This window comes from Ovis aries, chromosome 18, assembly GCF_016772045.2.
Source record: "Ovis aries strain OAR_USU_Benz2616 breed Rambouillet chromosome 18, ARS-UI_Ramb_v3.0, whole genome shotgun sequence".
NCBI lineage: Eukaryota > Metazoa > Chordata > Mammalia > Artiodactyla > Bovidae > Ovis > Ovis aries.
In genome coordinates, this window is record NC_056071.1 from 19845653 (window position 1) to 19860624 (window position 14972).

Consider the following 14972-nt stretch of genomic DNA (forward strand, 5'->3'; position numbering starts at 1 on the left):
GGTCATGCGGAAGAGATCTGATGGGCAAGGCAGATCAGGACTCGGGGGACCCCCTGGACCTGCTTGAGCATCTACCCCAAAATCCAAAATCTATCTGTCTTACTATTTTATGTGACTCACTAAACTCCTTGACATTCACAGGGAGGTATCCCCGACCACCTTTCTCTGGAGAAAATCAACTTAGGGCTCTAGTTAATAAGTCCCCTGGGCATAATAGGAGTGTTTCAATTCAAACCCCTCTGATGGCTTTCTAACTTGCCTGACAGGTTTATCCAGACTTATACAACTACGCATATGATTGTTCACAGCCTCCCAACCGCGAGAGGCACGGGAGGCCTAATACATTCTAAAAATATAAAGCCTTTTGAGGAGTTAAAATTATTGGAATGGTATTGGTGAAGGGTTTCATTGTTGAGCCAATGCTTGCTGGCAAGTTTTCATATCTCTTATTCGTTGTGTGTCTGGGAGTGCATTGATTAATATAGTTGATTTATAGAAATATAAGTAGTGACCTTGATATTAACAACATTAAACCTTGAGTTAATAAATTCTTTCCTTGTTATAGCCCACTACACCTTTGCCCTATAGGAATGCAACTTTATCTAGTGCTTTCGGAGAGTGGCGCCTGACTTTAGAAAAATCACTTTTAGAGAAAATAAGTTTTCTGGTTGACTAACCTTTATCGGAAAAAAGGGTCACATAATGTTAACAGGCCTCCTAGCCAGAAAATGATGTAAATCATCTAAGACCCGTGTATACAGATAGGTATGCAGAAAGATAGCCTGGTCTCGATAAGGGTCAGAGCTGCTGACCCTACATAACTCTTCATCTTCCTTATTCTCTATAAGGAGCTGACTGTGGCTCAGATCATGAACTCCTCATTACCAAATTCAGACTTAAACTGAAGAAAGTAGGGAAAATCGCTAGACCATTCAGGTATGACCTAAATCAAATCCCTTATGATTATACAGTGGAAGTGAGAAATAGATTTAAGGGACTAGATCTGATAGATAGAGTGCCTGATGAACTATGGAATGAGGTTCGTGACATTGTACAGGAGATAGGAATCAAGACCATCCTCATGGAAAAGAAATGCAAAAAAGCAAAATGGCTGTCTGGGGAGGCCTTGCAAATAGCTGTGAAAAGAAGAGAAGTGAAAAGCAAAGGAGAAAAGGAAAGATATAAGCATCTGAATGCAGAGTTCCAAAGAATAGCAAGGAGAGATAAGAAAGCCTTCTTCAGCGATCAATGCAAAGAAATAGAGGAAAAAAACAGAATGGGAAAGACTAGAGATCTCTGCAAGAAAATTAGAGATACCAAGGGAACATTTCATGCAAAGATGGGCTCGATAAAGGACAGAAATGGTATGGACCTAACAGAAGCAGAAGATACTAAGAAGAGGTGGCAAGAATACACAGAAGAACTATACAAAGAGAGCTTCACAACCCAGATAATCACAATGGTGTGATCATTCACCTAGAGCCAGACATCCTGGAATGTGAAGTCAAGTGGACCTTAGAATGCATCACTACGAATAAAGCTAGTGGAGGTGATGGAATTCCAGTGGAGCTATTTCAAATCCTGAAAGATGATGCTGTGAAAGTGCTGCACTCAATATGCCAGCAAATTTGGAAAACTCAGCAGTGGCCACAGGACTGGAAAAGGTCAGTTTTCATTCCACTCCCAAAGAAAGGCAATGCCAAAGAATGCTCAAACTACCGCACAATTGCACTCATCTCACATGCTAGTAAAGTAATGCTCAAAATTCTCCAAGCCAGGCTTCAGCAATACGTGAACCATGAACTTCCTGACGTTCAAGCTGGTTTTAGAAAAGGCAGAGGAACCAGAGATCAAATTGCCAACATCCCCTGGATCATGGAAAAAGCAAGAGAGTTCCAGAAAAACATCTGTTTCTGCTTTATTGACTATGCCAAAGCCTTTGACTGTGTGGATCACAATAAACTGGAAAATTCTGAAAGAGATGGGAATACCAGACCACCTGACCTGCCTCTTGAGAAATCTGTATGCAGGTCAGGAAGCAACAGTTAGAACTGGACATGGAACAACAGACTGGTCCCAAATAGGAAAAGGAGTACGTCAAGGCTATATGTTGTCACCCTGCTTATTTAACTTCTATGCAGAGTACATCATGAGAAACGCTGGACTGGAAGAAGCACAAGCTGGAATCAAGATTGCCGGGAGAACTATCAATAACCTCAGATATGCAGATGACACCACCCTTATGGCAGAAAGTGAAGAGGAACTAAAAAGCCTCTTGACCAAAGTGAAAGAGGAGAGTGATAAAGTTGGCTTGAAGCTCAACATTCAGAAAACGAAGATCATGGCATCCGGTCCCATCACTTCATGGGAAATAGATGGGGAAACAATGGAAACAGTGTCAGACTTTATTTTATTGGGCTCCAAAATCACCACAGATGGTGACTGCAGCCATGAAATTAAAAGATGCTTACTCCTTGGAAGAAAAGTTATGACCAACCTAGATAGCATATTCAAAAGCAGAGACATTACTTTGCCGACTTAGGTCCGTCTAGACAAGGCTATGGTTTTTCCAGTGGTCATGTATGGATGTGAGAGTTGGACTGTGAAGAAGGCTGAGCACCGAAGAATTGATGCTTTTGAACTGTGGTGTTGGAGAAGACTCTTGAGAGTCTCCTGGACTGCAAGGAGATCCAACCAGTCCATTCTGAAGGAGATCAGCCCTGGGATTCTTGGAGGGAATGATGCTAAAGCTGAAACTCCAGCACTTTGGTCACCTCATGTGAAGAGTTGACTCACTGGAAAAGAGTCTGATGCTGGGAGGGATTGGGGCCAGGAAGAGAAGGGGACGACCAAGGATGAGATGGCTGGATGGCATCACAGACTCGATGGACGTGAATCTGAGTGAACTCAGGGAGTTTTGATCGACAGGGAGGCCTGGATTGCTGGGATTCATGGGGTCAAAAAGTGTTGGACACGACTGAGCGACTGAACTGAACTGATAGGGTATAGTGTCTGATATTTAATCAAACATGAATCTAGGAGTTGCTGTGAAGCTACGAGTTGGCAAGAAAGTTCGTTTCCATAATATCTCATGGGAAAACCAAAACAAACTTTTTGGCCAACCCAATATTGACAGATAGGATTAATTAGAATCAGTTGACTTTTAGTAAAGAAGATGATCCTTCATAATGTTCATCAGCTTCATTCAGTCAGTTCAATTTTTCTCATAAGAGCAAAATCTGAGGTTTCCTGGGGAAGAAAAAGTTCTGCAGCTCAGGTTTCCAGCCTGCCATAGAAATTTCAAACTTATCAGCCCTTTCATTGAAAGAAATCTCTGTCTCCCCATCCCATTCCTCTCCAACCAGAGCCAGTCCAGATTTTCCTGTACTCCTGGGTCTGAGCATCCTCACTACCCTCAGGGCTGCTGAGAAGAAGGTCCCTGGTCTCAGGCAGTCCTTGTCACACTAGGAATGTGGGATGCGGGATGTGGGATGTGGTGGGGGTGGCGTGGGGGGGAAGACTGCAAAGAAGGAGAGGCTCCCCCTCCTTAACCTTCCTCACTGTAAAAAGCCTAGCAGGTGGTAAAGCGGGGAACTCTCTCCCCTTTTCCAGAACCTCCTCTCCCATACCTCCCTCTGTTCCCCTTCCATATTCACCCCTCAGCACGTCTGTTACCCTTTGCTGACTTCTCTACCCAGTTAAGGCTATCTGTGAGCATGATTTTATCCTAATTCCAGCAGTATAAAAACAAGTGTACTGGCGCTTCCCTGGTGGCTCAGTGGTAAAGAATTCGCCTGCCAATGCAGGAGACAAAGGTGCTTCCATTCCTGACCTGGGAAGATCCTGCATGCCACGGAACAGCTAAGCCTGTGCACCACAACTGTTGAACCTGTGCTCCAGAGCTGGGAAACTGCAACTACTAAGCCCAAGTGCCACAACTACTGAAGCCTGCATACCTGAGAGCCCATGCTCGTCTCCAACAAGAGAAGCCACCACAGTGAGAAGCTTATGCACTGCAATTAGAGAGTTGCCCTGCTTCCCACAACTAGAGGAAAGCCCACGCAGCAATGCAGACCCAGCATAGCCAAACATAAATAAATAAAATTTCAAAAACAAGTGTATGGATCAAAGGTGCATCAGTAGCCTTCCCCCTTCAGGAGTGACTCAGCCTCCAGCCTCTAATCTTTCTTTCCCTCCTACTTCTTGCTCTTCTCACTCCTTCCTCCCCATCTTTTGTCTCATTTCCACAGAAGTGAGGACAGTGGAAACAGTGGGATGGAGAAAGGGAGCTTTGGCAGAGGTGATTATAAAAAACTAGGGCAGGAACCGAGCCAGACCCCGAGGCACGGAAAGGCAGGTATGGGCGTGGACAGTGGACAGAGGACATAAAGAGAGCTGGCAAAGGACAGTACAATGTAATGATTTATAAGAATATGTATTTGGTCTTCCCCTTTTTCTGGCACAGGGCTCCTAAAACTCCTAGGGTTTCCTAAGTAGTAAGAGCCATAAAGATGTATTTTGTTATTCATAACAAGCCCCTCTCAATCACATCAGAGTTCATATTGACAAGGAGACTTTCGGAAAGCCCCAAAGATGGGCTGGTTGGCGGGGAACCAACCCTTGATCAGAGACAGGGGTTGGAACTTTCAGCCCCACTCCCAACCCCGGCAGAGGGGGGAGGGACTACGGAATGTGTTCAGTCGCCCATAGCCAGTGATATAAGCAATTGGTGTCTATGTAATAAAGCCTCCCAAAAAACCCAGAAGGAAAATCCCAGAAGGATGGACTGATGAACAAGAGCGCATCCACATGCCAGGATGGTGGCACACTCTGGACTCCACAGGATCAGAAACTCCTGTGTCCAGGGCCCTCCTGCACCTCGCCTTGTGTGTCTCGTCAACTGGCTGCTCCTTTGTGTTTTTGTTCAGTCGCTCAGTCGTGTCTAACTCTTTTGTGACCCCATGGACTGTAGCCAACCAGCTCCCCAGGTTCATGAAATTTCCCAGGCAAGAATACTGGAGTGGGTTATCATTTCCTCCTCCAGGGGATCTTCCCAACCCAGAGATTGAACCCATGTCTCTTGCGTCTCCTGTGTTGGCAGGCAGATTCTTTACCACTGCACCACCAGGGAAGCCTGGCTGTTCCTTTTCCCTTTGTGATAAACCAATAACTAATAAGAAAACTGTTTTCCTGACTTCTTTGAGCTGCTCTAGCAAATGAATCAAACTCGAGGACAGGGTGGTGAGAACCCTCTTATTTATAGCTGGTGGGTCAGAGGCACAGGTGACAACCTGAACTTGTGATTGGCAATGAGTGTGTCTGAAAATTCTTTAAGAGCTGGGAATACCAGAACACCTTACCTACCTCCTGAGAAATCTGTATGCAGGTCAAGAAGCAACAGTTAGAACCAGACATGTAACAACAGACTGGTTCCAAATCGGGAAAGGAGTACGTAAAGGCTGTGTATTGTCACCCTGCTTATTTAACTTATATGCAGAGTATGTCATAGAAAATGCCAGGCTGGATAAAGCACAAGCTGGAATCAAGATTGCCAGGAGAAATATCAATAAACTCAGATACTGACCTTATGACAGAAAGCAAAGAATAATTAAAGAACCTCTTGATGAAAGTGAAAGAGGAGAGTGAAAAAGCTGGCTTAAAACTCAACATTCAGAAAACTAAGATCATGGCATCTGGTTCCACCACTTCATGGCAATTAAGTCAAGAAACAATGAAATCAGTGAGAAACTTTATTTTGGGGGGGATTCCAAAATCACTGCAGATGGTAAATGCAGCCTTGAAATTAAAAGACATTTGCTGCTTGGAAGAAAAGCTATGACCAACTTAGACAGCATATTAATTTTTTTTTTTTTTTTTTTAGACAGCATATTAAAAAGCAGAGACATTACTTTGCCAACAAAGCTCTGTGTATTCAAAGCTATGGTTTTTCCAGTAGTCATGTATGGGTGTGAAAGTTGGACCATAAAGAAAGCTGAGCATTGAAGAATTGATCCTTTTAAACTGTGGTGTTGGAGAAGACTCTTGAGAGTCCCTTGGACTGCAAGGAGATCCAACCAGTCCATCCTAAAGGAAATCAGTCCTGAGTATTCATTGGAAGGACTGATGCTGAAGCTGAAGCTCCAATACTTTGGCCACCTGGTGTGAAGAACTGACTCACTGGAAAAGACCCTGAGGCTGGGAAAGATTGAAGGCAGAGGGAGAAGGGGATGAGATGGTTGGATGGCTTCACCGATTCAATGGACATGAGTTTGAGTGAACTCCAGGAGTTGGTGATGGACAGGGAAGCCTGGCATGCTGCAATACATGGGTATACTCACAAAGAGTCAGACTCGACTGAACGACTGAACTGAACTGCACTGTGTCTGAAAAGGAGGAGGGGAGCTTAAGTTGTGGATCTGATGTTATCTTCAGGTAGATGGTGTCAGAATTGAGTTAACTGTGGGACATCTGGCTGGGTCACGGAATTGTTTCATGTAGGAACCCCTCCCAATACATACACACACATATGGTGACCACAAGGGTCAGGAGTGGAGAATTGCATGTAGAGGAAACACACAGGAGTGTGTGTTTTTCTTTCCAGGTAGGAAGAAAGTGATTTTCATTAAGATTTTAGGTTATCTGTGAAATACTGTGTGGGCTGAGCAGGTAGAAGGAAATTTGGGTCTAAACACCCGAGACTTGTGGATAAACAAATTATGGTTTGGACAGGCCTCAAAATATAGGAGAGAAGTTAGGTTGTGGGAGTAGGAATGATCACTCGGAGAGGAAGAGGCAAGTGACAGAGACACTGGCTGGTCCCCGGGGGAAATTCCAGCACTTGAGGGACCAGCAGATGAAGGAATTTTTTAAAAAAGAAAAAAATAATGAGACAAGAGAGCCAACCATCTGAAAGTTCTAGAGAAACAGGAGAAAGAAAGGAAAGAAACAGGATGGAAATAATAGAAAAATACATCCACAAATTGAAGAAAGGCATGACTCTTTCAGATTGAAAAGACTCATGTGTCAAGCAAGATAAACAAAAGAACAACACAAAACACCAGCAAAACTCCTAGAGGATATTAGAGCCCTCTAAGGATAATGAAAACAATTCTAAGTTTCCAGAGAGGGAAAAACAGGTCACCAGCAAAAGAACAAATATCCAACTAGCCTCAGACGTCTCAGCAATATTGGATTCTAGAAGATTGAAACAATGCCTTCCAAATCCTCAGGGAATGTGGCTTTGATTCTGTAGTTGTATGCCCAGCCAAAAGATCAAATAACCATTTTCTTCAAATATGGGACTTAGAACATTGACTTTAGGTACTTCCCTGGCTGGCTGTGGTGAGGACTCTGAGCTTCCAATGCAGGGGGCGCAGGTTCAATCCCTGGTCAGAGAACTAAGATCTCATTTGTCCTGCAGCTAAAAAACAAAAAAAAACATTGACTTCTGCGTGTCTTTTCTGGAAAAAAAAAAATTCAAGGACAAACTCTAGCAAAATGAATTCAGGTAAAAGAAATGAACAATGGGACAGGGGGAAAAATCCCAGAATGATAGTTGTCCACAGATCTGTGAATTAGTGCCTCAATTAGAGTAAGAAGTCAAAGAGTTACATGAAGAATGCTTTCAAGGAGAAAGTAGATTTCAACCAACAGGGAGTGTTTACGAAAAAGGATAATCTTTGCTCTCCATCAATTAAAAAAAAAAAAATGGGGGAAGCAATTTCAATTTAAAAAAAAAGGCAGAGAAGCAATTTTTTAAAGTTCTAGGGAAAGCAAAGAAAAAAAAAAGGTATAAAAAAAGTCAGGATTTATATATAAAATGCTGGGGAGGAAGACATTTCCCGATACCGCTGGTCTAATATCTAAATTGACATGAAACAGATCAACAGGAGAAAGTCAAATTTTAATCTTGTGTGTATGGGAGTTCATAGCAGTTTTTAAGTCTTTTAGATGAAGAAACTATACATTTGTGAAGAACTGACAAGACAAAGAAACTTAGGCTTAGGTACTAATTAGAAACTAGAGTTTGTTTACACAGCTCCTCTGGGCTCCAAATTCCTTATCTCTGGCAGTAAGGATGTCTAGTGTGGGAGGGTACCTTTCCTGTGGGAGGTTTATTTCCTGCTTTCAGGGGGATAGAGCAGAGGGTCAGAGTGTCCTTGCACCTGCTGTTTCTCAAGTAACTTTAATTCAATCAATATGACAGAGTGGCTGGCATATATTGGGGCAATCTGCTCTGAACAACATTGTAAACTATTTGTTTCATTTAAAATTGAGGTATAGGGGCTTCACTGGTGGTCCAGTGGTTAAGATTTCACCTTCCAATGTAGGGGATGTGGGTTTGATCCCGGGTTGAAGAGCAAAGATCCCACATGCCTCACGGTCCAAAAGTCAAAAACATAACACAGAAACAATATTGTAAAACATAGGCCACATTAAAAATAAATCTTAAAACATAAAATAAGATTGAGGTATAATACCCATATGGAAAAGTGCGTTCATGCCTGCTCAGTCACATCCAACTCTTTTGACTCTATGGACCCAGAGGTTGAACCAGCATTTCCTGTGTTGCAGGCTGATTATCACAGAGCCAGCAGGGCTTCCCAGGTGGCTCAGTGGTAAAGAACCCACCTATCAATTCAGGAGACGCAGGTTTGATCCCTGGGTGGGGAAGATACCCTGGAGGAAGAAATGGCAACCCACTCCAGTATTCTTGCCAGAAAAATCCCAAGGACAGAGGAGCCCGGCAGGGCTACAGTCCAAAGGGTTGCAAAGAATCAGATGTGACTGAGCGACTGAGCAGGCATAAACACAAGCCCATTTGACTTGGATTCTTAGAACATCTCCTTCAAGCAACACAAAGAACAAAGAATTACATTTATTTCTTTATGGATCCAATCACAAATTTTTTGTCCTAATACTGTAATTGATATTTATTGAGATATTGGCTTCCTAGCACTACAGTTAAAAAAAAAAAATACCATAATCTTGATGGCTTAAGGGCTTCCAAGGAGGCACTAGTGGTAAAGAACCCTCCTGTCAATGCTGGAGATGTAAGAGACGTGGGTTTGGAGATGTGGGGTTGATCCCTGGGTCAGGAAGATCCCTTGGAGTAAGAAATAGCTTAGGAAAACAACAGAATGTGTCCTCTCACATATCTGGTAACTGAAAGTCAGAAGTCAAGGTGTCAGCAAGCCTGAGCTCCCTCGAAGGCACTAGAGGAGATCTTTCCTTATGTTTTCAGCTTCTGGGGCTCCAGATCCCACTGGCTTGTAGCTGCATCGTTCCATCCTCTGTGTCCATGGGTCACACTGGTTCCCCTGAACCTCGATGTCTTCTCCTCTGTGCGTCTCTTCTAAGTACACCTGTCATTGGAAATAGATATTCCAGGCCTCCTCCTCTCAAGATCCTTAACTTAATTGCCTCTGTGAAGTCCTTTTTTTCCGAGGTAGTGTCACATTCACAGATTTTGGACATGGACCTATTTGGGGAGGGGAGGTTCAGGTGTCACTATTCAGCCAACTACAATTGGTTTTCATTTCTTAAAGCCAACACCTAGACGAATGCTGTCATTAGAAATATAAATGTGAGCAACGTGTCATTTTAAATATTCTAGTAGCCATATTGGGCTTCCCTGGTGGCTCAGACAGTAAAGAATCCACCTGCAATGCAGGAGACCTGGATTCGATCCCTGGATTGGGAAGATCCCCTGGAGAAGGGCATGGCAACCCACTCCAGTATCTTGCCTGGAGAATCCCCAAGGACAGAGGAGCCTGGTGGGCTACAGTCCATGGGGTCACAAAGAGTCAGACACGACTGAGTGACTAAACACTAGCCCATTAGTATTCATATGTAAAAAGTAAAGTCATATGTAAAAAAAAAAAAGTAAAAAGAAATGAGTGATATTATGGACTGAATGTTTGTGTCTCCCAAACTCATATGTTAAAGCTCTACCCCTCAATGTGGCTGTATTTAGAGACAGGGCTGCTAAGGAAGTAATTAAGGTTAAAAGAAATCATAAGGGTGGGGCCCTAGTTTTATAGGATTGGTGTCCTTAGAGGATGAGACACCAGGGCACTGTCATGAATATAAATTGGTGCAGTCACTATGGAAAATAATACGAAGGTTCCTCAAAAAATTAAAAGTAGAACTATCTTATAAACCATCAATCCCACTTCTAGGTGTTTATCCAAAGGAGATGAAATCACTATCTCAAAGAGATATCTGCACTTCCAAGTTCAGTTCAGTCGCTCAGTCGTGTCCGACTCTGAGACCCCATGAATCGCAGCACACCAGGCCTCCCTGTTCATCACCAACTCCCGGAGTTCACTCAGACTCACGTCCATCGAGTCCATGATGCCATCCAGCTATCTCATCCTCGGTCGTCCCCTTCTCCTCCTGCCCCAAATTCCTCCCAGCATCAGAATCTTTTCCAATGAGTCAACTCTTCGCATGAGGTGGCCAAAGTACTGGAGTTTCAGCTTTAGCATCATTCCTTCCAAAGAAATCCCAGGGCTGATCTCCTTCAGAATGGACTGGTTGGATCTCCTTGCAGTCCAAGGGACTCTCAAGAGTCTTCTCCAACACCACAGTTCAAAAGCATCAATTCTTCAGCACTCTGCCTTCTTCACAGTCCAACTCTCACATCCATACATGACCACTGGAAAAACCATAGCCTTGACTAGACGGACCTTAGTCGGCTTTTGAATATGCTATCTAGGTTGGTCATAACTTTTCTTCCAAGAAGTAAGCGTCTTTTAATTTCATGGCTGCAGTCACCATCTGCAGTGATTTGGAGCCCCCAAAAATAAAGTCTGACACTGTTTCCACTGTTTCCCCATCTGTTTCCCATGAAGTGATGGGACCAGATGCCATAATCTTCGTTTTCTGAATGTTGAGCTTTAGGCCAACTTTTTCACTCTCCTCTTTCACTTTCATCAAGAGGCTTTTAGTTCCTCTTCACTTTCTGCCATAAGGGTGGTGTCATCTTCATATCTGAGGTTATTGATATTTCTCCCGGCAATCTTGATTCCAGCTTGTATTTCTTCCAGTCCAGTGTTTCTCATGATGTTCTCTGCAGATAAGTTAAATAAGCAGGGTGACAATATACAGCCTTGACGTACTCCTTTTCCTATTTGGAACCAGTCGGTTTTTCCATGTCCAGTTCTAACTGCTGCTTCCTGACCTGCATACAGATTTCTCAAGAGGCAGGTCAGGTGGTCTAGTATTCCCATCTCTTTCAGAATTTTCCACAGTTTATTGTGATCCAAGTTCACTGGAGCACTATTCACAATAGACAAGACATGGAGACAACCTAAGTGTCTATCAACAGACGAATGAAAAAGAAAAACATGGTTTATATATACACCATGGAAGATTATTAGACCATGAAGAAGGAAATCTTGCAATTTGTAGCAGCATGGAGGAAACTTAAGGGCAATAAAGCTAAGTGAAATAAGCCAGATAGAGAAAGACAAATTCTCTATGAGCTCACTTCTATGTGGACTCTAAAAAAAGCTGAACTCAGCAAGTAGATCAGTGGTTGCCAGCAGCTGGAGGTGGGGGAAATGAGCGAAGGTGGTCAGAAGGTATCAACTTCCAGGGACTTCCCTTGTGGTCCGGTAGTTAAGAATCTGCCTTCAAATTCAGAGAACATGGGTTCAATCTCCGGTCAGGGAAGATCTCACATGTCTCGGGGCAGCTAAACCTGCGCACCACAGATCCTGTGCACTAGAGCCCATGCTCTGCAGTGAGAGACGCCACCACAGTGAGAGGCCCGCCCACTGCAGCTAGAAAGTGCCTTCACCCACTGAAACTAGAGGAAGTTGGTGATGTAGCACAGCCAGAAATAAAATAAATAAACAGATCTTTCTAACAGCAATACTTCCTAATTAATGTAGAGGTTCAACTCCCTATCTAAATTCCAGCTGCCTGTTTGCAGAAGTTGACAAGCTGCTCTTAAAATTCATAGGGAAATACAAGAGATCCAGAATAGCTAAAGCAATCTTGAAAAAAAATCAAACTTAGAGGACCCACCTCCCAATTTCAAAACTTACTACAAAGTTATACTCATTAAGACTTATTTGGTTCTGGAATAAGGATAGACATAAATCAAGGGACTAGAACTGAAAGTCTAGATGTCACCCCACATATTTAAGGGCAATTGATTTTCGACAAGGGTGTTAAGACTTTTCAGTTGGTGAAAACTTTTCAATTGGTGAGGACTTTCCCAGTGGTCCAGGGGCTAAAACTCCACAGTCCCAATGCTAAGGGTCTGAGTTCAATTCTTGGTCAAGGAACTAGATCCCACATGCTTCAACAAAGAGTTTGCATGCTTCCCATATGCCACAACTAAAAAAGATGCCAAGTGTCACAACTAAGACCCAGTGTAACCAAATAAATAGTTTTTAAAAGAGAAAAGAAAAATAAATGTATAGACATAGAAAGCAGATTAGCAGTTCCTAGGAGCTGAGGATAGAGAGAAGCCAACAGTGATTGCTCATGGTTATAGGGTTTCTTTTGGGGATGATGAAAAGATTCCAGAATCATATAGTGGTGATTACTGCAGAATCATATAGTGGTGATTACTGCAAAACTCTGTGAGTACATTAAAAGCGATTCAATTGTACATTCTAAAAGGGTGAATTTTCTGGTATGTGGAAGAAGAGAAAGAGAAAAGAAGAGAGTAAGCTAGGAAGAAAGGGAGGAAGGAGGGAAGGGGTGGATGAAAGAAGGAAGGGAGGGAGGGAAGGAAGCTCAGGATTTAACTAGACCCTTTATTTTCTCAACGAAACAATCCATAGACCTTACTTATGTTTTTAATTCAAGTATGCTTGATTTAACTGAAGAGATTAATCAGATGGTAAAGAATCTGCCTGCAATGCAAGAGACCTGGTGTTAGATTCCTGGGTCAGGAAGATGCCCTGGAGGAGGAAATGGCAACCCAGCCCGGTATTCTTGCCTGGGAAATCCCATGGTCAGAGAAGCCTGATGGGCTACAGTTCATGGGGTCACAAAGAGTCAGACACCACTGAGTGACTAACACTTCCACACTTTCATTCTTGATTTACAATATTGTGCTAGTTTCAGGTCAGCTAAGTGATTCAGTTATATATATATTCTTTTTCAGATTCTTTTCCATTATAGGTTATTACAAGATACTGAATATAGTTTCCTATGCCACACAGTAGGACTTTGTTATTTATTTTATAACTAGTCAATTAATACCAAACTCCTAATTTATTTCTCCCTCCCCATTTTCCCCTTTGGTAACCGTAAGTTTGTTTTCTGCGTCAGAATTTATTTCTGTTTTGTAAATAAGTTCATTTGTATCCTTTTTTTTTGAGATTCCACGTATAAGTGACATCTTAAATGTTTTTGACAAATGTTTTACTTAGTATGATAATCTCTCAGTTCATCCATGTTGCTGAAAATGCCAATATATCATTCTTTTTTTGGCTGAGTAACATTCCGCCGTATATACATCCTCTTTATGTATTCATCTCTGGATGGACATTTAGGTTGTTCCATATCTTGGCTATTTTCAGTGGTGCTGCTATGAACACTGGTGTGCGTGCACCTTTTCAAATTAGAGTTTTTCCTGTTTTCCGGATAAATGTTCAGGAGTGGGATTGCCTGGGTTATACGGTAAATCTATTTTTAGTTAGTTTGTTTGTTTTTAAGGAAACTCCACAGTGGCTACATCAGTTTATATTCTCACCGACAGTGTAGGAAGTTTCCCTTTTCTCCACACCCTCTCTAGAGTTTGTTACTTGGAGACTTTTTTTTTTTTGCATTGTTCCATGGGGCTTGTAGGATCTTAATTCCCCAACCAGGTACTGAACCTGTGCCCTTGGCAGTGAAAGTTCAGGGCCCTAATCACTGGACCACCAGGGAATTCCCATTTGGAAACTTTTTGACTGGTATGAGGTGATAACCTTATTGTGGTTCTGATTTGCCTTTCTCTGATAATCAGTGACGCTGAGCATCTTTCTCATGTGCTTTTTGGCCGTCTATCTGTCTTCTTTGAAGAAATGTCTATTTAGATCTCTGTCCATTTTTTGATTGGGTTGTTTGAGTTTTTTTGATATTGAGCGATATGAGCTTTTGTTTGGAAACTAAGCCCTTGTTGATCACACTGTTTGCCAATATTTTCTCCCAGTCCATAGCCTGTCGTTTTGTGTGTTTATGGTTTCCTTTACTGTGCAAATGCTTATATGTTTAATTACTTTGTCTGTTATATGCAGAGCACTTAATAGATGCTTCTTGACCCAGCAGAGGCTCTGTAGCTGCTCATTCAGGAAGCAGGCAATGGGTTCTGCTGACTTAGAAGGGGTGTGGGATTGAGGATTTTAAAAGAAGGGAGAAAGTTTTCTTTGACCTTTCAAAGCACAGAGGAATACCCTTGGTGTGTTAACTATCCTGGTTTATCTGTTGACCATTCTGGGCCATAGTCTGTTGCCCAGAAGGATTTTTAAGGGTCAGGAATCCTATTTTTGGCTTCTGCAGCTGAGTGGCCTTGCCAGTGACAACATCAGGGCAGCAAGAGAAAAAGACTTACTTCCACTTCCTGGGTAAATTGTCTCCACAGTCTTGGCAAGTAAGTTCTTTTTTTTTTTTTTTTTGCTAGTTTCCCAATAAATGACTCATTTTCCTGGAGGCAACTCTGTGGGCACTTCTTGGACACCCACTTACCTGGAAAAACTGATGGTGCTCTTGATCTGAAGCAGGTCTCATAATGCTGCCTTCAGGCAAGACAACAAGGCCATTGTGGATAAAAATAGCTGCCTTCTCACTCCTTCCCCACTTAGCTCATCCCCTCACTGCCTAGGGATTCCCTGGTAGCTCAGCTGGTAAAGAATCCACCTGCAGCGCAGGAGACCCCAGTTCAATTTCTGGGTCAGGAAGATCCACTGGAGAAGGGATAGGCTACCTACTCCAGCATTCTTGGGCTTCCCTAGCGGCTGGCTGGT

The 14972-nt window shown here is 42.8% G+C and overlaps 1 long non-coding RNA gene across 1 annotated transcript; it reads right to left on the bottom strand.

The window, feature by feature from the left end:
- Positions 1-5739: 5739 nt before the first annotated feature.
- Positions 5740-11189, bottom strand: LOC132658142 (uncharacterized). Its single transcript, XR_009597302.1, has 2 exons — positions 10341-11189; positions 5740-9481 (listed from the first exon to the last, which is right to left on the bottom strand). It is a non-coding gene; the product is annotated as an uncharacterized LOC132658142 (long non-coding RNA).
- Positions 11190-14972: the final 3783 nt, after the last annotated feature.